This window comes from Stegostoma tigrinum, unplaced genomic scaffold (assembly GCF_030684315.1).
Source record: "Stegostoma tigrinum isolate sSteTig4 unplaced genomic scaffold, sSteTig4.hap1 scaffold_215, whole genome shotgun sequence".
Lineage (NCBI taxonomy): Eukaryota > Metazoa > Chordata > Chondrichthyes > Orectolobiformes > Stegostomatidae > Stegostoma > Stegostoma tigrinum.
Window position 1 is genome coordinate 270,707 of NW_026728152.1, and position 23,946 is coordinate 294,652.

At 47.0% G+C, this 23,946-nt stretch overlaps 1 long non-coding RNA gene across 1 annotated transcript in view; it reads right to left on the reverse strand.

Moving 5' to 3' along the window:
* Window positions 1–1,083: 1,083 nt before the first annotated feature.
* Window positions 1,084–23,946, reverse strand: part of LOC132207937 (uncharacterized) — a 94,107-nt gene continuing 71,244 nt past the window's right edge. The window contains exon 4 of the long non-coding RNA XR_009444025.1: window positions 1,084–1,260. This is a non-coding gene — a long non-coding RNA (uncharacterized LOC132207937). The remainder of the gene's footprint in view (window positions 1,261–23,946) is intronic.

Here is a 23,946-nt window from a genome sequence, read left to right on the forward strand (position 1 = left end):
GCTAAAAGCTCAGAAGGAATTTCAGGAAAGAAAAGACACCCAGAAGGTGCTGGGGGGTTGGAATTCATTGTCTGGGACTTCAGTTGAGGTGGATAATCTTTTCACATGAAAGAAAAAGGGTTGGTACAGCACTTAAAATGAAATAACATTCAAGGCAATGGGCCTATTGCTAGAACATGAGCCGAATGTCAACTTTGTGTGGCTTCAGTGGTGACAGACACAATGGAATGAAGTGCTTGTTCAATTCTGTAGAATTCTCTTATTCTATGCTTCTGGAGCAGGGGACAGTGAGTGGACAGCACGGGACAGTTCACCTATCTTCTCTTTTATCCATCTTCTATCTGCCTCCGCACTTCTCCCTATTTTTTACAGAATCCCCTTCTCCTCACCCATTTTTGAAGAAGGGACTCGATCTGAAACGTCAGCTTTCTTGCTTCTCTGATGCTGCTCGGCCCGCTGTGTTCATCCAGTTCTACACCTTGCTCTCTCAGATTCTCCAGCATTGGCAAGTTCCTACTATCTCTTGAGGAAACTTACTTGTTTTTGCACCCAAACTGTGGTGAGAATGTGGAACGCACCGACTGTGTGGGTGGCAGAGGCAGAAAGCATGATAACATTTAACAAGTCTTTGATTGGGCATTTGCGATGCCAAGGCATACAAGGCTCTGGGTCGAGTGCTGGGAAATGTGATGAGAATAGTTCGGGACTTGCATCTTGTGAGGGCACATACAATTTGCTGAAGGGTCTGTTCCATTGCCACAGCACTCTATTATGCTGTCCCTCAATGATCCTGTGACAAGCAAGTGAAGGTTTACAGAAACAGGCACTTTTCAAGGACAATGCCAAAAGGAAAAGTGATGCACAGGCAAAGTGCATGTAAGAATTTAACCAAGGATTAACACCACTGAAGAACTGGAATTTGTGCCAATGCACCAAACCTGCAGATGAAAATGCAGTGTCCAGTTTGATTGCAAACTGCAACAACCACCAGTTAGTAACATGATCAATGGAAATATCTGAATGCCTGTTGTTGTGATCTCAAGCATTTACCTGCGTCGAGTGAAATCCACCACCATAGTTCTGTTGCATCGTTAGCCACCTCGCAATCGGTGTTGCATAGTCAATATCATTCCTTGACAACGCTTGAAGCAAGGCATAAGCAGTGGTTTCCACAGTCATCGCAGAAGCCTGTGCTGCTTCAATTGGATACGGCTTCTCGTCCTCCAACAATGGAGGCTTTCCAGGAACCAACATCAGAATCTGTCATTTGAGAAAGGGATTAGCTGAGAATAAAGTTTACATCATATAGATTTTTGTTTGCATTTCACCAACATAACAATGGTTTTGCTGGTCAAGATCCAGCATTATCTCACCACTGATGTCTATAACATGCTCCATACTTCCCACTCAGTGATGGGTCCTTTTGTTTGTGAAAAATAGGCACCTTCGAATGCAAATGAATCAAGGTGAGCTTTAGTTTCTCATCAGGCTACATGGCAGTTATTACAAGATGTTACGAACAAAAGGTGAAGGAGCAGATGAAACCATTCACCAGTCTGGATGATCTTCTTGCCCTCATCCTGAGGAGGCATCACAGATCTTAACTTACACGCAATTCAAATTATTTCATGCAATGACAAGACTGAATGTTCCGGATACTGCAAATGCCATGGCACCTGGCAGCATCCCACAAACTGTACTGGAACAATGTGCCCCAAGGTCGCCACACCAACAGTAAATGTTTTCCAGTACATTTTTAAACACTTGCAACACTCACATTTCAGAGAAAGATGACCTATCACGCAATCGGCAGACAAATTGTCCTGACCAATTATGACCTCAATGTATTCTCAATCATCAGCAAAGTAATCCAACATCTGGATGACAGTGCTGTCAAACAGCTGCACACTAAGGTTCAGTTTACTTTTCGTCATGCCACACTTCTCGTAACCTCGTTCAGGATTTACCACAAATATGATCAGAGATCCTGAGCTTGAAAAGGAAGGAAAGTGTAATCTGTCATTTCCACCAAGCCAACTTCTGATTGAATGAGGTGTTAAGCAGAGGAATTGAAAATTGAGTCAGTGGCATTCACTGGATACCTGCACTGGCTTTCACTGGATACCTGCACTGGCTGAAGTCATGTCTTCATTTGAACCAAAGTGGAGACATGAACGTTCATTGAATATTGTCCAGGTGTCCAGTAGAATTCATGACTTTTCCAACAGTGAAGTCAACGATGAGAAAATACAGTGAGACTTGGACAACGATCAGGCTTGGCCTGATAAACGATAAGTAACATTTGCACCATACAAGTGCGAAGCAGCAATCAGCTCCAACAAGAGCAAATATGACCATATCACAAAATTCCATGTCCTTACCCTCACATCATCCTTACATTTTTTTAAATGTGCAAGTGTTATCCAAGCCATGCAGGGTAATGGGCCAGGTGTTGGAAATGAGGTTAGAACAATTCAGTGCTTGTCTTTGACTCTCACAGAATCCGTGAGCTTAAGAATTTAATTCTCCTGTACTGTCGCCCACTGAGGTGCTTGGCTATCCACTTCATCAAGGTTAACACTGATCTAAAACTAAACTGGAACGGTTATATAGTCAGCAGCTGCCAGGTCCGTGGTACAAACCGCCCTGCTGTGGGACAGGGTCAGGCAAATCCAAGTGAGTGATCGTGGTTGGAGACTCATTCGTTGGGGGCATAGTTTCTGTAGCCACATTTGAGATACCAGGGCTGTGTGCTGCTTCCCTGGTACCAAGGTCAAGGACATCTCTGAGTGGTTGCAAGAAATTCTTAAGGGGGAGGGTGAGCAGCCAGAGGCCATTGTGCGCATTGGTACCAATGACGCAGGTAGAAAGAGGGATGAGATCCTGTGGACTGTGTACAAGGAGTTAGCAAAGAGGCTGAAAGGCAGGACCTAGAGGGTAATAATTTATGGGTTGCCACGAGTGCCACATGTCAGTGAGTTAAGTCAGAGAAAGATAGGTGAGATGAATGCATTGGTTAAGGAGCTGGTACTGGGGGCAGGCTTTCAGGTTCATGGATAATTGCGACCGCTTCTTTGGCAAGGGGTGACCTGTGTAAGAGGGATGGGTTGCACCTAAACTGAACGGGAACAAATACCCTCACAGGGAGGTTTGCTAGTGCTACTTGGGAGGATTTAAAGACTGGCAGGCAGCTGGGAACCAGAGCAGCAGGTCAGCAAGTAGATGAATTGATGGCAGGTACATGCTGGGACCAATAAATCAGAAAAGAATGGCAGTCAGAGACAGGTACATGAACATGATGGCACGAACAAGCTGAAATATGTTTATTTCACTGCCAGGAGTATTACAGGTAAGGCAGATGAGCTTAGAGCCTGGGTCAGTACATGGGACTCTGATGTTGAGGCCATTACAGAGGCTTGGTTGAGACAGAGACCGGACTGGGTGCTCAATGTTCCAGTTTCATTGCTTTAGACAAGATAGAGGGGAAGATAAAAGAAGGAGGTGCACTCCTAACCTGTGGGAAATGTTGCATCTGTACCTACAAAGGACATTCTGGAGGGCTTGCCCACTGAGGCAACTGAGGTAGCGTTCAAAAATAAGATAGACACAATCACTCTGATCAGATTAAACTAATAGCCTGCTCCCCTTTTGCCACTGACACACTGAGGAACAAATATGTAGGCAGCTTTTGAAACAATGCAATAAGTCAGAGTTGTCACAGTCAGTGAATTTAACCTCCCCAGTATTGACTGGGACTCCCTTACAACAAGAGTTTAAATGAGGCTGAATTTGTTAAGTCTATCCAAGAGAGTTTCTTGACACAGTATGTGGATAGAAGATGGGCCATACTGGACTTTGTCCTGGTCAGGTAACTGGTGAGAAGGGTGGGAAAGCATTTAGGAAATAGTGATCACAACTCCTTAAATTTTAAGATTGCTATGAAGAAGTATAAGTCAGGACCTTGGGGGAGAGTAAATTATATCAATTTTAGGTAGGAGCTGGGGAGTGTTAATTGGGAGGAGCTGTCACATTTGCCATATGGGAATTGTTTAAAGGCCTGCTTATGAGTTTAGGATCAGGAAGGAGGAAGGACAACGATGGCAAGGTAAAAGACCCTTGGATAATTGGGGAGGTTGTGAAGTTAGTCAAAAGGGAAAAACAAAAATATGTCAGGTTTACGAAGCTAAAATCGAACAGGGCTGACATAAAGAAAGCAGAAAAAGAAAGGCGATCAAATGACCTTGGCAAGGAGGGTTGAAGGAAATCCCAAGGCATTCTGTGCATACATCTAAAACAAGGGGATAAATAGCAAGAAGGTACGACCATTCAGGATAAAGGAGGGAACTTGTGTTTGGAAGTAGAGGATGTGGGCAAGATCCTAAATTAAGTCCGTGCATCACTATTCACTCAGGCGAAGGGTGTGGAGGATAGTGGGATTTGTGTGGAGCATGCTCATGTGATAACAGCATTTTGAAATCAAGAAAGAGCATTAAGGTGGATAAGTCCTCAGGACCCAATGGTATCTCCTCAAGGTTTTTGAGCGAGGTGAGAGAAGAGATTGTCGGGGCATTCAGCAATATCTTTGTATCCTTGGCAGCCACTGGAGGGGTACTGGAGGATTAGCAAGTTGCTAAATGTTCTTCTTCTGTTCAAGAAGGGAAATAGGGTCAATCCAGGAAACACTCGACTAGCGAGTTTCTCATCGTTCATTGGAAGCTATTGGAGAGAATTCTTAGGGATTGTATTTATCTGTATTTGGAACAGCATGGCCTCATTCGGGTCAGTCAGCATGGCTTTGTGCAGGGCAGGTCATGTCTTCCTAACTTGACTGAATTTTTTGAGGAGGTGACGAATGTGATCAATGAAGGTAGAGCAGTGGATATTGTTGACATGGATTTTAGCAATACTTTCAACAAGGTGCCTCATGATGGGATCATCCAGAAAATTAAGATGCACCGAGTCAATGGTGGCTTGGATGCTTGGATTCACAACTGGCTTGCCCAGAGAAGACAGAGGCAAGAGGTGGAATGGTGCTTTTCAGGCTGTAGATCCAGGACGATTGGTGTTCCGCAGGGATCTGTGCTGGGACCTCTGCTGTTTGTGGTCTATACAAAATGACTGAGGTGAAAATATAGATGTATGGGTTAGCAAGTTTGCAGACAATAGAATGATTGGGAGAATCAGGATGAGTGTAGACGTCATAAAAGGATACAGATCAGTTGCAGAAACGGCAAGTGGATTTTAATCCATTAAATGTTAGATGCTCCACTTTGGGAAATCAACTATTACAGAAAAATATACAGTTAATGGCACCCCTCAGTGCAGAATTGTTAAGGTGGGGATGCAGGTGCACTCAATCTGTTCATTGAGAACTGTCGACGTGCTATCACCTCAATTTCTCTGTTCCCTGCACCAAACCCAACCTACGTCCTGCTCAACTGACTGCCCTCCACGCACTCATATCTCACCCTGACTTTGTTATTAAGCCTGCCGATAAGGTGGTGCTGTTGTGGTCTGGTGAGCTGAAGTCTACCTTGCAGAGGCTGAGCGCCAGCTCTCAGACTTCTCCTGGACCATGACCGCACCGGGCCATTGTATCTACTACAGTAACTGATCTTGGTCTATCTGGTGATCTTCCCCCTCTGTTTCCAAGCTGAAAGGCCACAGCTCCCCACAGGTTGCTCCTACGTCCCCCTAAAAATCCACAAATGAGACTGTCCTGGCAGACCCATTGTTTCAGCCTGTTCCTGCCCCACAGAACTCATCTCTTCCGACCTTGACTCAATCTTCTGTCCCCTGGTCCAAGCACTGCCCACGTACATCCAGAAATACTCTGATATTTTACGCAGTTTTAAAAACATCAGTTTGCCGGTTCCAGCTGCGTCCTCTTTACCATGAACGTGTAATTCCTTTACACATCCATTCCCCACCAGGAGGTTCTTAGGGCTGTCCCCTTCTTCTTGGAGCAAAGACCTGAACATGCCCGTCCCACCACCACCCTCCTCCACTTGGTCGACCTCATCCTCACCCTCAACAACTTGTTGTTTCACTCCTCTCATTTCCTTCGGGTAAGAGGAGCAGCTCCAGGCACCTGCGTGGGCCCGAGTTAAACCTGTCTCTTCACGGGGTTCGTGGAACATTCCCACCCACAACACTTTCTCCGATACATCAATGATATCATCCGGCTGCTTCTCTCTCTTGTCTGAAATTGGAAAACTTCATCAACTTCGCCTCCAACTTCCATCCTGCCCTCACTTTCACCTGCTCTACCTCTGACTCCACCCTTCCCTTCCTCAACATTTCTGCTTCCATTCCTGGGGGTCGGCTTCGCACTAATTCCATTACAAACTCTCTGACTCTCACAGCTACCTGGTCTATATATCCTCACACCCCACTTTCTGTAAAGACTCCAACCTCTTCTCTCACTTCCTCCATCTCCATCGAACATGTTCTCATGAGGCCAACATCAACAAGGGAGCCTCCAAAATGTCCATCTTCTTCCTCAACTGAGGATTCTCCGGCTCCGTGGTCGACAGGGTCCTCAACTGTGTCCAACCCAGCACTTTTGCCCTCACCTTTTCTCTTCCCTCCCAAGATAGCAATAAGGTTCCACTTGACCTTACCTATCAACCCACATACCCACATCCATACCAACCTCAGGCACCATTTCCACCACCACCAGCAGAAGGCCGCCACCAGACACATATTCCCCTCCCCTCCCTTATCCGCCTTAACCGGATCACCAGGAGGAAATGCAAGCAGACACGGGGAGAACGTGCAAACTTCGCACAGACAATTGCCCGAGGCTGCAGTGCGAACCACTGAGCCACCGTGCTGCCCAGAATCTTGGTGGTGTGGATGAGCAGAGAGATCTCGGTGTCCATGTGCGTAGATCCCTGAAAGTTGCCACGCAGATTGATAGGCTTGTTCAGTAGGCGTACGGCGTGTTAGGTTTTATTGGTACAGAGATTGAGTTTCGGAGCCATGAGGTCATGTTGCAGCTGTACAAAACACTGGTGCGGCCGCGCTTGGACTATTGCGTACAGTTCTGATCGCCACATTATCGGAAGGATTTGGAGGGGGTTTATTAGGATCTTGTCTAGTGTGGAAGGAAGGTCTTATGAGGAAAAGCTTCGGGACTTGAGGCTGTTTTTGTCAGAAGAAGGTGAAGAGGCAACTTAATAGAGACATACAAGATAATCAGAGGATTAGATAGGTGGACAGCGATAGTCTTTTTCCTCGATGGTGATGGTGAGCACGAGTGGAGATAGGTTTAAATTGAGGGGAGATAGATATGGGACACATGTCAGAGGGAGGTTCTTTATTCAGAGAGTAGTATGGGTGCGGAATGCCCTGCCTGCAACAGGAGTAGATTGCCAAGTTTAAGGGCATTTAAATGAACATTGCTAAATATATGGATGGTAATGGAATAGTGTCGGTTAGATGGGCTTCAGGTTGGATTCACAGGTTGGCGCAACATCGAGGGCTGAAGGGCCTGTACTGCGCTGTAATGTTCTATGTTCTATGTCATAATACTTCAGTGAATTCTGGTTACCCTGCCGTAGGAAGAATGCTGTTAAACTATACAGAGTGCAAAAATAATTACAAAAGGTCATTGCCGGGACTGGAGGGTTTACGAGGAGTGGTGGTTAGACTCGGACTTTTTCCGTGGAGTATCGGAGATGAAGGGGTGACTTCCAGAGGTGTAAAAAATCATGATGGGCATTGATAAGGGGAATAACCAAGGTAGGGGAGTCCAAAGCTAGAAGGGAGTAGGTTCAAATGTGAAAGGGGAAAGATTTAAAAGTGACCCGACTGGCAACTTTTCCCACACAGAGGGTGGTGCGTGAATGCAATGAGCTGCCAACAGACGTGGTAGAGGCAGATAAAATTTCTGTATTTAAAAGACATTTGGACAGGTACACAATGAGGCAAGGTTTAGACGGATACCAAACGGAGGCAAATGGGACCGGTTAAGTTTGGGACACCTGATCAGTACAGATGATTAGGAGTGAGGGTCCTGATTCTGTGCTGTTTGACTCTATGAATCTATGACTGAAGAGCTAACTAGGTGTGTGGATGAGGGCAATGCATTTGACACAGTCTACTTGGGCTTCAGCAGAGCTTTTGACAAGATTCCCCATTTGAAGACTGTTAGAACAGGAAACAGTCCATGGGATCCGAGGACACATGTGCACAGGAAATCATAACTCATGTAATTTGAATGAGTTTTTTAAAGTAGTAATGAAGAGCATTGATGAGGCAGAAACATGGACGTATATGGGTTTCAGGAAGGCGTTCAAGAAGGTTCCTCACAGTAGTCCAGGAGGGAAGTTAAATCACACGGAGCACAGGGAGAGCTAGCCATAGAAGATAGAACATAGAACATTACAGCACAGTACAGGCCCTTCGGCCCTCGATCTTGTGCTGACCTGTCATGCCGATCTCAAGCCCATCTAACCTGCACTATTCCATGTACGTCCATATGCTTGTCCAATGACCACTTAAATGTACCTCAAGTTGGCGAATCTACTACCGTTGCAGGCAAAGCGTTCCATTCCCTTACTACTGTCTGAGTAAAGAAACTACCTCTGACATCTGTCCTGTATCTTTCACCCCTCAATTTGAAGCTCTGCCCCCTCGTGCTCACCATCACCATCCTAGGAAAAAGGCTCTCCCTATCCACCCTATCTCACCCTCTGATTATTTTATATGTTTCAATTAAGTCACCCCTCAACCTTCTTCTCTCTAATGAAGACAGCCTCAAGTCCCTCAGCCATTCCTCGTAAGACCTTCCCTCCATACCAGGCAACATCCTAGTAAATCTCCTCTGCACCCTTTCCAAAGCTTCCACATCCTTCTTATAATGCGGTGACCAGAACTGTATACAATACTCCAATGCGGCCGCTTCAGAGTTTTGTACAGCTTCACCATAACCTCTTGGTTCCGGAACTCGATCCCTCTATTAATCAAAGCTAAAACACTGTAGGCCTTCTTAACAGCCCTGTCAACCTGGGTGGCAACTTTCAAGGATCTGTGTTCATGGACACCGAGATCTCTCCGCTCATCTATACTACTAAGAATCTTACCATTAGCCCTGTACTTTGCCTTCTGGTTACTCCTGCCGAAGTGCATCACCTCACGCTTGTCTGCATTAAACTCCATTTGCCACCTCTGAGCCCAGCTCTGCAGCTTATCTGTGTCTCTCTGCAACCAATCCTTTGTCACTATCCACAACTCCACCTATCTTAGTGTTGTCTGCAAATTTACTAACTCATCCTTCACTGCCCTCATCCAGGTCATTTATAAAAATGACAAACAGCAGTGGACCCAACACCGACCCTTGCGGTACCACCAGAAACTGGTCTCCAGGATGAACGTTTCCCATCAACTACCACCCTCTGTCTTCTTTCAGCAGGCCAATTTCCGATCCAAACTGCTATATCTCCCACAATTCCATTCCTCTGCATTTTGTACAATAGTCTGTTATGGGGAACCTTATCGAACGCCTTGCTGAAATCCATATACACCACATCAACCGGTTTACTCTCATCTATCTGTTTGGTCACCTTCTCAAAGAACTCAATAAGGTTTGTGAGGCACGACATACCCTTCACAAAACTGTGCTGACTATCCCTAATCAATTTATTCTTTTCTGGATGATTATAAATCCTGTCCCTTAGAACCTTTTCCAACACTTTACCGACAACTGAGGTAAGGCTCACTGGCTGATAATTACCAGGGTTGTCTCTACTCCCCTTCTTGAACAGGAGAACCACAATTGCTATCCTACAGTCATCTGGCACTATTCCTGCAGACAATGATGAGTTAAAGATCAATGCCAAAGGCTCGGCAATCTCCTCCCTGGATTCCCCGAGGATCCGAGGATAAATCCCATCCAGCCCAGGGGTCATAGCTGTCTTCACCCTCTGTAGGATTTCAAATACCTCTTCCTTGTGAACCTCAATCCCACCTAGTCCAGTAGCCTGTATCTCTGTATTCTCCTCGACAACATTGTCGTTTTCTAGAGTGAATACTGTTGAAAAATATTCATTTCACGCTTCCCCTATCTCATCTGACTCCACACACAACTTCCCACTACTATCCTTGATTGGGCCTAATCTTACTTTTCTCATTCTTTTATTTCTTAAATACCGAGAGAAAACCTTACGGTTTACCCTGATCCTATCCGCCAACAACTTCTCAAATCTCCTCCTGGCTCTTCTGAGCTGTCTCTTTCGGTCTTTCCTGGCTACCTTGTAACCCTCAAGCACCCTGACTGAGCATTCACATCTTATAGTAACAGAAGCCTTCTACTTCCTCTTGACCAGAGATTCCACTTCCTTCGTAAACCACGGCTCCCGTGCTCTACAGCTTCCTCCCGGCCTGACAGGTACATACTTATCTAGGATACACAGGAACTTTTCCTTGAATAAGCTCTACATTTCTATTGTGCCCATCCCTTGCAGTTTCCTTCCCCATCCTATGCTCCCAAAATCTTGCCAAATCTCATTGGAATTGCCTTTCCCCCAGATAACTCTTGCCCAGTGGTGTACACCTCTACCTTTCCATCACTAAAGCAAACATAACAGAATTGTGATCGCTGAGGTTGGCAGTTTATTATCTTAGAATTGTGATCGCTATCACCAAGGTGATCACCTACTTCCAAATCTAACACCTGGCCAGGCTCATGAACCAGTTCCAAATCTGATGCGGTCACTGCACTCCAATTCCATTCGTCACTACATCCCACTTCCCTCAGTCACTGCATCCCACTTCACTCAGTCACTGCACCCCAAGGCCCGTCAGGCACTGCATCCCAATTACCTCATTCACTCCTTCCCATTACGTCAGTCACTGCATCCCATTTCACTCAGTCACTACATCCCACTTCACTCAGTCACTGCCTCCCATTACCCTCAGTCACTGCATCCCATTTCCCACGGTCACATCATCCCATTTCACTCAGTGACTGCATCCCATTTCACTCAGTGACTGCATCCCATTACCCTCAGTCACTGCAACCCATTTCCCACAGTCACTGCATCGCATTTCACTCAGTCACTGCATCCCATTTAACTGAGACAGTGAATCTCATTGAACTGAGACAGTGCATCCCATTTCCCTCAGTCACAGCATCTCCTTTAACTCAGTCACAAAATCCCCTTTCACTCAATCACTGTATCCCATTTCACACAGTCACTGCACCCCATTTCACAGAGTCACTGCACCCCATTTCACAGAGTCACTGCAGCCCATTTCACTCAGTCACTGCAGCCCATTTCACTCATTCACAGCTTCCCATTTCACTCATTCACAGCTTCCCATTTCACTCATTCACAGCTTCCCATTTCACTCAGTCACTGCCTGCCTTTTCCCACAGTCACTGCAATCTTTTCCCACAGAGACTGCAACCCATTTCCCTCAGTCACTGCATCCCATTTCCCTCAGTCACTGCATCCCATTTCCTTCAGTCACTGCATCCCATTTCCCTCAGTCACTGCATCCCATTTCTCTCAGCCAGTGCATCCCATTTCACTCAGTGACTGCATCCCATTTCACTCAGTCACTGCATCCCATTTGCATCAGACACTGCATTCAATTTCCATCAGTCACTGCATCTCACTTCACTCATTCACTGCATCCCATTTCCCACAGTCACTGCATCCCATTTCCCACATTCACTGCATCCCATTTCACACAGTCACTTCATCTCGTTTCCCACAGTCACTGCATCCCATTTCCCACAGTCACTGCATCCCATTTCACGCAGTCACTGCATCCCATTTCACGCAGTCACTGCATCCCATTTCTCGCAGTCACTGCATTCAATTTTCATCAGTCACTGCATTCAATTTCCATCAGTCACTGCAATGCATTCCACTCTGTTACTGCATCCTATTTCACTCAGTCACGGTGTCCCATTTCACTCAGTCACTGCATCCCAATTCACTCAGTCACTACACCCGATTTCCCACAGTAATTGCAGCCAATTTCACTCTCTCACTGCATTCAATTTCCATCCGTCAGTGCATTCAATTTGCGTCAGTCACTGCATCGCATTTCACTCAGTCAGGGCATCCTATTTCACTCAGTCGGGGCATCCTATTTCACTCAGTCGGGGCATCCCATTTCCCTCAATCACTGCATCCCATTTCATGCAGTCACTGCATCCCATTTCACGCAGACACTGCATCCCATTTCACGCAGACACTGCATCCCATTTCAAGCAGTCACTGCATCACATTTCAGGCAGTCACTGCATCAGATTTCACTCAGTCACTGCATCACATTTCACTCAGTCACTGCATCTCCTTTCCATCAGTCACTGCATCTCCTTTCCATCAGTCACTGCAGCTCACTTCACGCAGTCACTGCATCCCAGTTCACACAGTCACTGCATCCCGTTTATCATCTGACGCTGCATTCAAGTTCCATCAGGTACTGCATCCCATTTCCTCAGTCACTGCATCCCATTTCCCACAGTCACTGCATCGCATTTCACTCAGTCACTGCATCCCATTTCACTCAGTCACTTCATCTCATTTACCACAGTCACTGCATCCCATTTTCCTCAGTCACTGCATCCCATTTCACGCACTCACTGCATCGCATTTCACTCAGTCAGGGCATCCTATTTCACTCAGTCATGGCATCCTATTTCACTCAGTCAGGGCATCCTATTTCACTGAGTCACTGCATCCCATTTCCCTCAGTCACTGCATCCCATTTCATGCAGTCACTGCATCCCATTTCACGCAGACACTGCATCCCATTTCACGCAGACACTGCATCCCATTTCATGCAGTCTCTGCATCACATTTCAGGCAGTCACTGCATCACATTTCACGCAGTCACTGCATCACATTTCACGCAGTCACTGCATCCCATTTCACGCAGACACTGCATCCCATTTCACGCAGACACTGCATCCCATTTCACACAGACACTGCATCCCATTTCAAGCAGTCACTGCATCACATTTCAGGCAGTCACTGCATCACATTTCACTCAGTCACTGCATCACATTTCACTCAGTCACTGCATCACATTTCACTCAGTCACTGCATCTCCTTTCCATCAGTCACTGCATCTCCTTTCCATCAGTCACTGCATCTCACTTCACTCATTCACTGCATCCCATTTCACGCAGTCACTGCATCCCAGTTCACACAGTCACTGCATCCCGTTTATCATCTGACGCTGCATTCAAGTTCCATCAGGTACTGCATCCCATTTCCTCAGTCACTGCATCCCATTTCCCACAGTCACTGCATCGCATTTCACTCAGTCACTGCATCCCATTTCACTCAGTCACTGCATCTCCTTTCCATCAGTCACTGCATCTCACTTCACTCATTCACTGCATCCTATTTCACGCAGTCACTGCATCCCGTTTCTCATCTGACGCTGCATTCAAGTTCCGTCAGGTACTGCATCCCATTTCCTCAGTCACTGCATCCCATTTGCATCAGACACTGCATTCAATCTCCATCAATCACTGCATCTCACTTCACTCATTCACTGCATCCCATTTCCCACAGTCACTGCATCCCACTTCACACAGTCATTGCAGCTCATTTCACTCAGTCACCGCATCCCATTTCACTCAGTCACTGCATCCCATTTCATTCAGTCACTGCATCCCATTTGCATCACACACTGCATTCAATTTCCATCAGTCACTGCATCTCACTTCACTCATTCACTGCGTCCCATTTCCCACAGTCACTGCATCCCATTTCACTCAGTCACTGCATCCAATTTCCCACAGTCACTGCATCCCATTTCACACAGTCACTGCATCCCAGTTCACACAGTCACTGCATCCCATTTCACACAGTCACTGCATCCCGTTTATCATCTGACGCTGCATTCAAGTTCCATCAGGTACTGCATCCCATTTCCTCAGTCACTGCATCCCATTTCCCACAGTCACTGCATCCCATTTCACTCATTCACTGCATCCCATTTCACGCAGTCACTGCATCCCAGTTCACACAGTCACTGCATCCCGTTTATCATCTGACGCTGCATTCAAGTTCCATCAGGTACTGCATCCCATTTCCTCAGTCACTGCATCCCATTTCCCACAGTCACTGCATCGCATTTCACTCAGTCACTGCATCCCATTTCACTCAGTCACTGCATCCCATTTACCACAGTCACTGCATCCCATTTTCCTCAGTCACTGCATCCCATTTCACGCACTCACTGCATCGCATTTCACTCAGTCAGGGCATCCTATTTTACACAGTCATGGCATCCTATTTCACTCAGTCAGGGCATCCTATTTCACTGAGTCACTGCATCCCATTTCCCTCAGTCACTGCATCCCATTTCATGCAGTCACTGCATCCCATTTCACGCAGACACTGCATCCCATTTCACGCAGACACTGCATCCCATTTCACGCAGTCTCTGCATCACATTTCAGGCAGTCACTGCATCACATTTCACGCAGTCACTGCATCACATTTCACGCAGTCACGGCATCACATTTCACTCCATCACTGCATCACATTTCACTCAGTCACTGCATCTCCTTTCCATCAGTCACTGCATCTCACTTCACTCATTCACTGCATCCTATTTCACGCAGTCACTGCATCCCGTTTCTCATCTGACGCTGCATTCAAGTTCCGTCAGGTACTGCATCCCATTTCCTCAGTCACTGCATCCCATTTGCATCAGACACTGCATTCAATCTCCATCAGTCACTGCATCTCACTTCACTCATTCACTGCATCCCATTTTCCTCAGTCACTGCATCCCATTTCACGCAGTCACTGCATCGCATTTCACTCAGTCAGGGCATCCTATTTGACTCAGTCATGGCATCCTATTTCACTCAGTCAGGGCATCCTATTTCACTGAGTCACTGCATCCCATTTCCCTCAGTCACTGCATCCCATTTCATGCAGTCACTGCATCCCATTTCCCGCAGACACTGCATCCCATTTCACGCAGACACTGCATCCCATTTCACGCAGACACTGCATCCCATTTCACGCAGACACTGCATCCCATTTCACGCAGACACTGCATTCCATTTCACGCAGTCACTGCATCTCACTTCACTCATTCACTGCATCCCATTTCCCACAGTCACTGCATCCCACTTCACACAGTCATTGCAGCTCATTTCACTCAGTCACCGCATCCCATTTCACTCAGTCACTGCATCCCATTTCATTCAGTCACTGCATCCCATTTGCATCACACACTGCATTCAATTTCCATCAGTCACTGCATCTCACTTCACTCATTCACTGCGTCCCATTTCCCACAGTCACTGCATCCCATTTCACTCAGTCACTGCATCCAATTTCCCACAGTCACTGCATCACATTTCAGGCAGTCACTGCATCACATTTCACGCAGTCACTGCATCACATTTCACGCAGTCACGGCATCACATTTCACTCCATCACTGCATCACATTTCACTCAGTCACTGCATCTCCTTTCCATCAGTCACTGCATCTCACTTCACTCATTCACTGCATCCTATTTCACGCAGTCACTGCATCCCGTTTCTCATCTGACGCTGCATTCAAGTTCCGTCAGGTACTGCATCCCATTTCCTCAGTCACTGCATCCCATTTGCATCAGACACTGCATTCAATCTCCATCAGTCACTGCATCTCACTTCACTCATTCACTGCATCCCATTTTCCTCAGTCACTGCATCCCATTTCACGCAGTCACTGCATCGCATTTCACTCAGTCAGGGCATCCTATTTGACTCAGTCATGGCATCCTATTTCACTCAGTCAGGGCATCCTATTTCACTGAGTCACTGCATCCCATTTCCCTCAGTCACTGCATCCCATTTCATGCAGTCACTGCATCCCATTTCCCGCAGACACTGCATCCCATTTCACGCAGACACTGCATCCCATTTCACGCAGACACTGCATCCCATTTCACGCAGACACTGCATCCCATTTCACGCAGACACTGCATTCCATTTCACGCAGTCACTGCATCTCACTTCACTCATTCACTGCATCCCATTTCCCACAGTCACTGCATCCCACTTCACACAGTCATTGCAGCTCATTTCACTCAGTCACCGCATCCCATTTCACTCAGTCACTGCATCCCATTTCATTCAGTCACTGCATCCCATTTGCATCACACACTGCATTCAATTTCCATCAGTCACTGCATCTCACTTCACTCATTCACTGCGTCCCATTTCCCACAGTCACTGCATCCCATTTCACTCAGTCACTGCATCCAATTTCCCACAGTCACTGCATCCCATTTCACACAGTCACTGCATCGCATTTCACACAGTACTGCATCCCATTTCACACAGTCACTGCATCCCATTTCACACAGTCACTGCATCCCATTTCACACAGTCACTGCATCACATTTCACACAGTCACTGCATCACATTTCACACAGTCACTGCATCACATTTCACACAGTCACTTCATCTGGTTTCCCGCAGTCACTGCATCCCATTTCACGCAGTCACTGCATCCCATTTCACGCAGTCACTGCATCCCATTTCACGCAGTCACTGCATCCCATTTCACGCAGTCACTGCATCCCATTTCACGCAGTCACTGCATCCCATTTCACGCAGTCACTGCATTCAATTTCCATCAGTCACTGCATTCAATTTCCTTCAGTCACTGCAATGCATTCCACTCTGTTACTGCATCCCATTTCACTCAGTCATGGTGTCCCATTTCCCTAAGTCACTGCATCCCATTTCACGCAGAAACTGCATCCCATTTCAGGCAGTCACTGCATCCCATTTCAGGCAGTCACTGCATCCCGTTTCGCGCAGTCACTGCATCCCGTTTCACGCAGTCACTGCATCCCATTTCACGCAGTCACTGCATCCCATTTCACGCAGTCACTGCATCCCATTTCTCGCAGTCACTGCATTCAATTTTCATCAGTCACTGCATTCAATTTCCATCAGTCACTGCAATGCATTCCACTCTGTTACTGCATCCTATTTCACTCAGTCACGGTGTCCCATTTCACTCAGTCACTGCATCCCAATTCACTCTGTCACTACACCCGATTTCCCACAGTAATTGCAGCCAATTTCACTCTCTCACTGCATTCAATTTCCATCCGTCAGTGCATTCAATTTCCGTCAGTCACTGCATCGCATTTCACTCAGTCAGGGCATCCTATTTCACTCAGTCAGGGCATCCTATTTCACTCAGTCGGGGCATCCCATTTCCCTCAATCACTGCATCCCATTTCATGCAGTCACTGCATCCCATTTCACGCAGACACTGCATACCATTTCACGCAGACACTGCATACCATTTCACGCAGACACTGCATCCCATTTCAAGCAGTCACTGCATCACATTTCAGGCAGTCACTGCATCAGAATTCACTCAGTCACTGCATCACATTTCACTCAGTCACTGCATCTCCTTTCCATCAGTCACTGCATCTCCTTTCCATCAGTCACTGCATCTCACTTCACTCATTCACTGCATCCCATTTCACGCAGTCACTGCATCCCAGTTCACACAGTCACTGCATCCCGTTTATCATCTGACGCTGCATTCATGTTCCATCAGGTACTGCATCCCATTTCCTCAGTCACTGCATCCCATTTCCCACAGTCACTGCATCGCATTTCACTCAGTCACTGCATCCCATTTCACTCAGTCACTGCATCCCATTTCACTCAGTCACTGCATCCCATTTCACTCAGTCACTGCATCCCATTTCACTCAGTCACTGCATCCCGTTTATCATCTGACGCTGCATTCAAGTTCCATCAGTCACTGCATCCCATTTCACTCAGTCAGGGCATCCTATTTGACTCAGTCATGGCATCCTATTTCACTCAGTCAGGGCATCCTATTTCACTGAGTCACTGCATCCCATTTCCCTCAGTCACTGCATCCCATTTCATGCAGTCACTGCATCCCATTTCACGCAGACACTGCCTCCCATTTCACGCAGACACTGCATTCCATTTCAGGCAGTCACTGCATCACATTTCACGCAGTCACTGCATCACATTTCACGCAGTCACGGCATCACATTTCACGCAGTCACGGCATCACATTTCACTCAGTCACTGCATCTCCTTTCCATCAGTCACTGCATCTCACTTCACTCATTCACTGCATCCTATTTCACGCAGTCACTGCACCCCATTTCACACAGTCACTGCATCCCGTTTCTCATCTGACGCTGCATTCAAGTTCCGTCAGGTACTGCATCCCATTTCCTCAGTCACTGCATCCCATTTCCCTCAGTCACTGCATCCCATTTCGCTCAGTCACTGTAACCCATTTCACTCAGACACTGCATCCCATTTCTCTCAGTCACTCCATCCCATTTCCCACAGTCATTGCATCCAATTTCACTCTCTCGCTGCATTCAATTTCCATCTGTCACCTCATCCCATTTCACTCAGTCACGGCATTCCATTTCACTCAGTCACGGCATCCCATTTCCATCAGTCACTGCATCCCATTTCACTCAGTCACGGCATCCCATTTCACTCAGGCACGGCATCCCATTTAACGGAGACAGTGAATCCTGTTCAACTGAGACAGTGAATGTATTTCCATCAATCACCACACCCAATGCCACACAGTCACAGCATCCCATTTCTCTCAGTCACAGCATCCCATTTCCCACAGTCATTGCATCCAATTTCACTCGCACACTGCATTCAATTTCCATCTGTCTCTGCATCCCACTTCACTCAGTCACTGCATCCCATTTCATTCAGTCACTGCATCCCATTTGCATCACACACTGCATTCAATTTCCATCAGTCACTGCATCTCACTTCACTCATTCACTGCATCCCATTTCCCACAGTCACTGCATCCCATTTCACTCAGTCACTGCATCCAATTTCACACAGTCACTGCATCCCATTTCACACAGTCACTGCATCCAATTTCACACAGTCACTGCATCACATTTCACACAGTCACTGCATCCCATTTCACACAGTCACTGCATCACATTTCACACAGTCACTTCATCTGGTTTCCCACAGTCACTGCATCCCATTTCCCGCAGTCACTGCATCCCATTTCCCGCAGTCACTGCATCACATTTCACGCAATCACTGCATCCCATTTCACGCAGTCACTGCCTCCCATTTCACGCAGTCACTGCCTCCCATTTCACGCAGTCACTGCCTCCCATTTCACGCAGTCACTGCATTCAATTTCCTTCAGTCACTGCAATGCATTCCACTCTGTTACTGCATCCCATTTCACTCAGTCACGGTGTCCCATTTCCCTAAGTCACTGCATCCCATTTCACGCAGAAACTGCATCCCATTTCGCGCAGTCACTGCATCACATTTCACGCAGTCACTGCATCACATTTCACTCAGTCACTGCATCACATTTCACTCAGTCACTGCATCACATTTCACTCAGTCACTGCATCTCACTTCACTCATTCACTGCATCCCATTTCACGCAGTCACTGCATCCCATTTCACTGAGTCACTGCATCCTGTTTCTCATCTGATGCTGCATTCAAGTTCCGTCAGGTACTGCATCCCATTTCCTCAGTCACTGCATCCCATTTCCCTCAGTCACTGCGTCCCATTTCACTCAGTCACTGCATCCCATTTCCCTCAGTCACTGCATCCCATTTCTCTCAGTCACTGCATCCCGTTTATCATCTGACGCTGCATTCAAGTTCCATCAGTCACTGCATCCCATTTCACGCAGTCACTGCATCGCATTTCACTCAGTCAGGGCATCCTATTTGACTCAGTCATGGCATCCTATTTCACTCAGTCAGGGCATCCTATTTCACTGAGTCACTGCATCCCATTTCCCTCAGTCACTGCATCCCATTTCATGCAGTCACTGCATCCCATTTCACGCAGACACTGCATCCCATTTCACGCAGACACTGCATTCCATTTCAGGCAGTCACTGCATCACATTTCACGCAGTCACTGCATTCCATTTCAGGCAGTCACTGCATCACATTTCACGCAGTCACTGCATCACATTTCACGCAGTCACGGCATCACATTTCACGCAGTCACGGCATCACATTTCACTCAGTCACTGCATCTCCTTTCCATCAGTCACTGCATCTCACTTCACTCATTCACTGCATCCTATTTCACGCAGTCACTGCACCCCATTTCACACAGTCACTGCATCCCGTTTCTCATCTGACGCTGCATTCAAGTTCCGTCAGGTCCTGCATCCCATTTCCTCAGTCACTGCATCCCATTTCCCTCAGTCACTGCATCCCATTTCGCTCAGTCACTGTAACCCATTTCACTCAGACACTGCATCCCATTTCTCTCAGTCACTACATCCCATTTCCCACAGTCATTGCATCCAATTTCACTCTCTCACTGCATTCAATTTCCATCTGTCACCTCATCCCATTTCACTCAGTCACGGCATTCCATTTCACTCAGTCACGGCATCCCATTTCCATCAGTCACTGCATCCCATTTCACTCAGTCACGGCATCCCATTTCACTCAGGCACGGCATCCCATTTAACGGAGACAGTGAATCCTGTTCAACTGAGACAGTGAATGTATTTCCATCAATCACCACACCCAATGCCACACAGTCACTGCATCCCATTTCTCTCAGTCACAGCATCCCATTTCCCACAGTCATTGCATCCAATTTCACTCTCACACTGCATTCAATTTCCATCTGTCTCTGCATCCCACTTCACTCAGTCACTGCATCCCATTTCACTCAGCCACTGCATCCCATTTCACTCAGTCAACGCATCACATTGCACTCAGTCACTGCATCCCATTTCATTCAGTCACAGAATCCATTTCCCCACAGTCTCCGCTTCAGATTTCACAGAGACACGGAGTCCCATTTCACTTAGCCACTGCAACCCGTTACCCTCAGTCACAGCATCCCGTTTCCACAGTCACTGCATCTCCTTTCCCCAGGTCACTGCATTCCATCTCCATGGTCACTCGTACCCGTTTCATTCAATCACTGCCTCTCATTTCCATCACTCACTTCATCCCATTTCCAAAAGTCACTGCATCCTACTTCCCTCAGTAACTGCATCCCATTTCCCTCAGTCACTGCATCCCATTTCACTCATTCACAGCTTCCCATTTCACTCAGTGAGCGTATCCCATTTCCCTCAGTCACTGCATCCCATTTCACTCAGCCACTGCATCCCATTTCAATCAGCCACTGCATCCCATTTCACTCAGTCAACGCATCACATTTCACTCAGTCACTGCATCACATTTCACTCAATCACTGCCTCCCATTTCCACAGTCACTGCAACCCATTTCCCACAGTCACTGCGTCTCCTTTCCCTCAGTCACAGCATCCCATTTCCTTCAGTCAGCGCATCCCATTTCCCTCAGTCACTGCATCCCATTTCACTGAGCCACTGCATCCCATTTCAATTAGCCACTGCATCCCATTTCACTCAGCCACTGCATCCCATTTCACTCAGTCACAGCATTCCATTTCACTCAGTCACTACATGCTATTTAACGGAGACAGTGAATCCTATTCAACTGAGACAGTGCATCCTATTTCACTCAGTCACTGCGTCCCATTACCCTCAGTCACTGCATCCCATTTCACTCAGGCACTCCCTCCCAAATTCAGTCAGTCACTACCTCCCATTTCACTCAGTCACAGCAGCCCCTTTCACTCAGTCACTGCATCCCATTTCACTCAGTGACTGCATCCCATTTCCCTCCGTCACTGCCTCCCTTTTCCCAGTTTCACTGCAATCCTTTCCTGCAGTCACTGCAACCCATTTCCCACAGTCACTGCATCGCATTTCACTCAGTCACTGCATCCCATTTAACTGAGACAGTGAATCTCATTGAACTGAGACAGTGCATCCCATTTCCGTCAGTCACAGCATCTCCTTTAACTCAGTCACAAAATCCCCTTTCACTCATTCACAGCTTCCCATTTCACGCAGTCACTGCACCCCATGTCACTCAGTCACTGCAGCCCATTTCACTCATTCACAGCTTCCCATTTCACTCATTCACAGCTTCCCATTTCACTCATTCACAACTTCCCATTTCACTCATTCACAGCTTCCCATTTCACTCATTCACAGCTTCCCATTTCACTCAGTCACTGCATCCCATTTCTCTCAGTCACTGCATCCCATTTCCTTCAGTGACTGCATCCCATTTCCCTCAGTCACTGCATCACATTTCACTCACCCAGTGCATCCAATTTCCCTACATCAGTGCATCTCATTTCCCTCAGTCACTGCATCTCATTTCATTCAGTCACTGCATCCCATTTCCATCAGTAACGGCATCCCATTTCACTCATTCACAGCTTCCCATTTCACTCAGTCACTGCATGCCACTTCCCACAGTGACGGCATCTCCTTTCCATCAGTCAACGCATCACATTTCACTCAGTCACAGCATCACATTTCACACAGTCACTGCATCACATTTCACACAGTCACAGCATCACATTTCACACAGTCACAGCATCACATTTCACACAGTCACAGCATCACATTTCACACAGTCACAGCATCACATTTCACACAGTCACTTCATCTGGTTTCCCACAGTCACTGCATCCCATTTCCCACAGTCACTGCATCCCATTTCCCGCAGTCACTGCATCCCATTTCACGCAGTCACTGCATCCCATTTCACGCAGTCACTGCATCCCATTTCACGCAGTCACTGCATCTCATTTCACGCAGTCACTGCATCTCATTTCACGCAGTCACTGCATTCAATTTCCATCAGTCACTGCATTCAATTTCCATCAGTCACTGCAATGCATTCCACTCTGTTACTGCATCCCATTTCACTCAGTCACGGTGTCCCATTTCCCTAAGTCACTGCATCCCATTTCACGCAGACACTGCATCCCATTTCACGCAGTCACTTTATCCCATTTCAGGCAATCACTGCATCACATTTCACGCAGTCACTGCATCACATGTCACGCAGTCACTGCATCACAGTTCACGCAGTCACTGCATCACATTTCACTGAGTCACTGCATCTCCATTCCATCAGTCACTGCATCTCCTTTCCATCAGTCACTGCATCTCACTTCACTCAGTCACTGCATCCCATTTCACTCAGTCACTGCATCCCATTTCCCTCAGTCACTGCATCCCATTTCTCTCAGTCACTACATCCCATTTCCAAACAGTCATTGCATCCAATTTCACTCTCTCAATGCATTCAATTTCCATCTGTCACTGCATCCCATTTCCCTCAGTCATGGCATCCCATTTCACTCAGTCACTGCATCCCATTTCCCACAGTCACTGCATCCCATTTCACACAGTCACAGCATCACATTTCACACAGTCACTTCATCTCGTTTCACACAGTCACTGCATCCCTTTTCCCACAGTCACTGCATCCCATTTCACGCAGACACTGCATCCCATTTCACGCAGACACTGCATCACATTTCACGCAGTCACTGCATCACATTTCACGCAGTCACGGCATCACATTTCACTCTGTCACTGCATCCCATTTTACGCAGACGCTGCGTCACATTTCACGCAGTCGCTGCATCACATTTCACGCAGTCACTGCATCCCATTTCACGCAGTCACTGCATCCCATTTCCCACAGTCACTGCATCCCATTTCACGCAGGCACTGAATCCCATTTCACGCAGACGCTGCATCACATTTCACGCAGTCGCTGCATCACATTTCACGCAGTCACTGCATCACACTTCACGCAGTCACGGCATCACATTTCACGCAGTCACGGCATCACATTTCACTCTGTCACTGCATCCCATTTTACGCAGACACTGCATCACATTTCACGCAGTCACTGCATCACATTTCACGCAGTCACTGCATCACATTTCACACAGTCACTGCATCACACTTCACGCAGTCACGGCATCACATTTCACGCAGTCACTGCATCCCATTTCACACAGTCACAGCATCACATTTCACACAGTCACTTCAT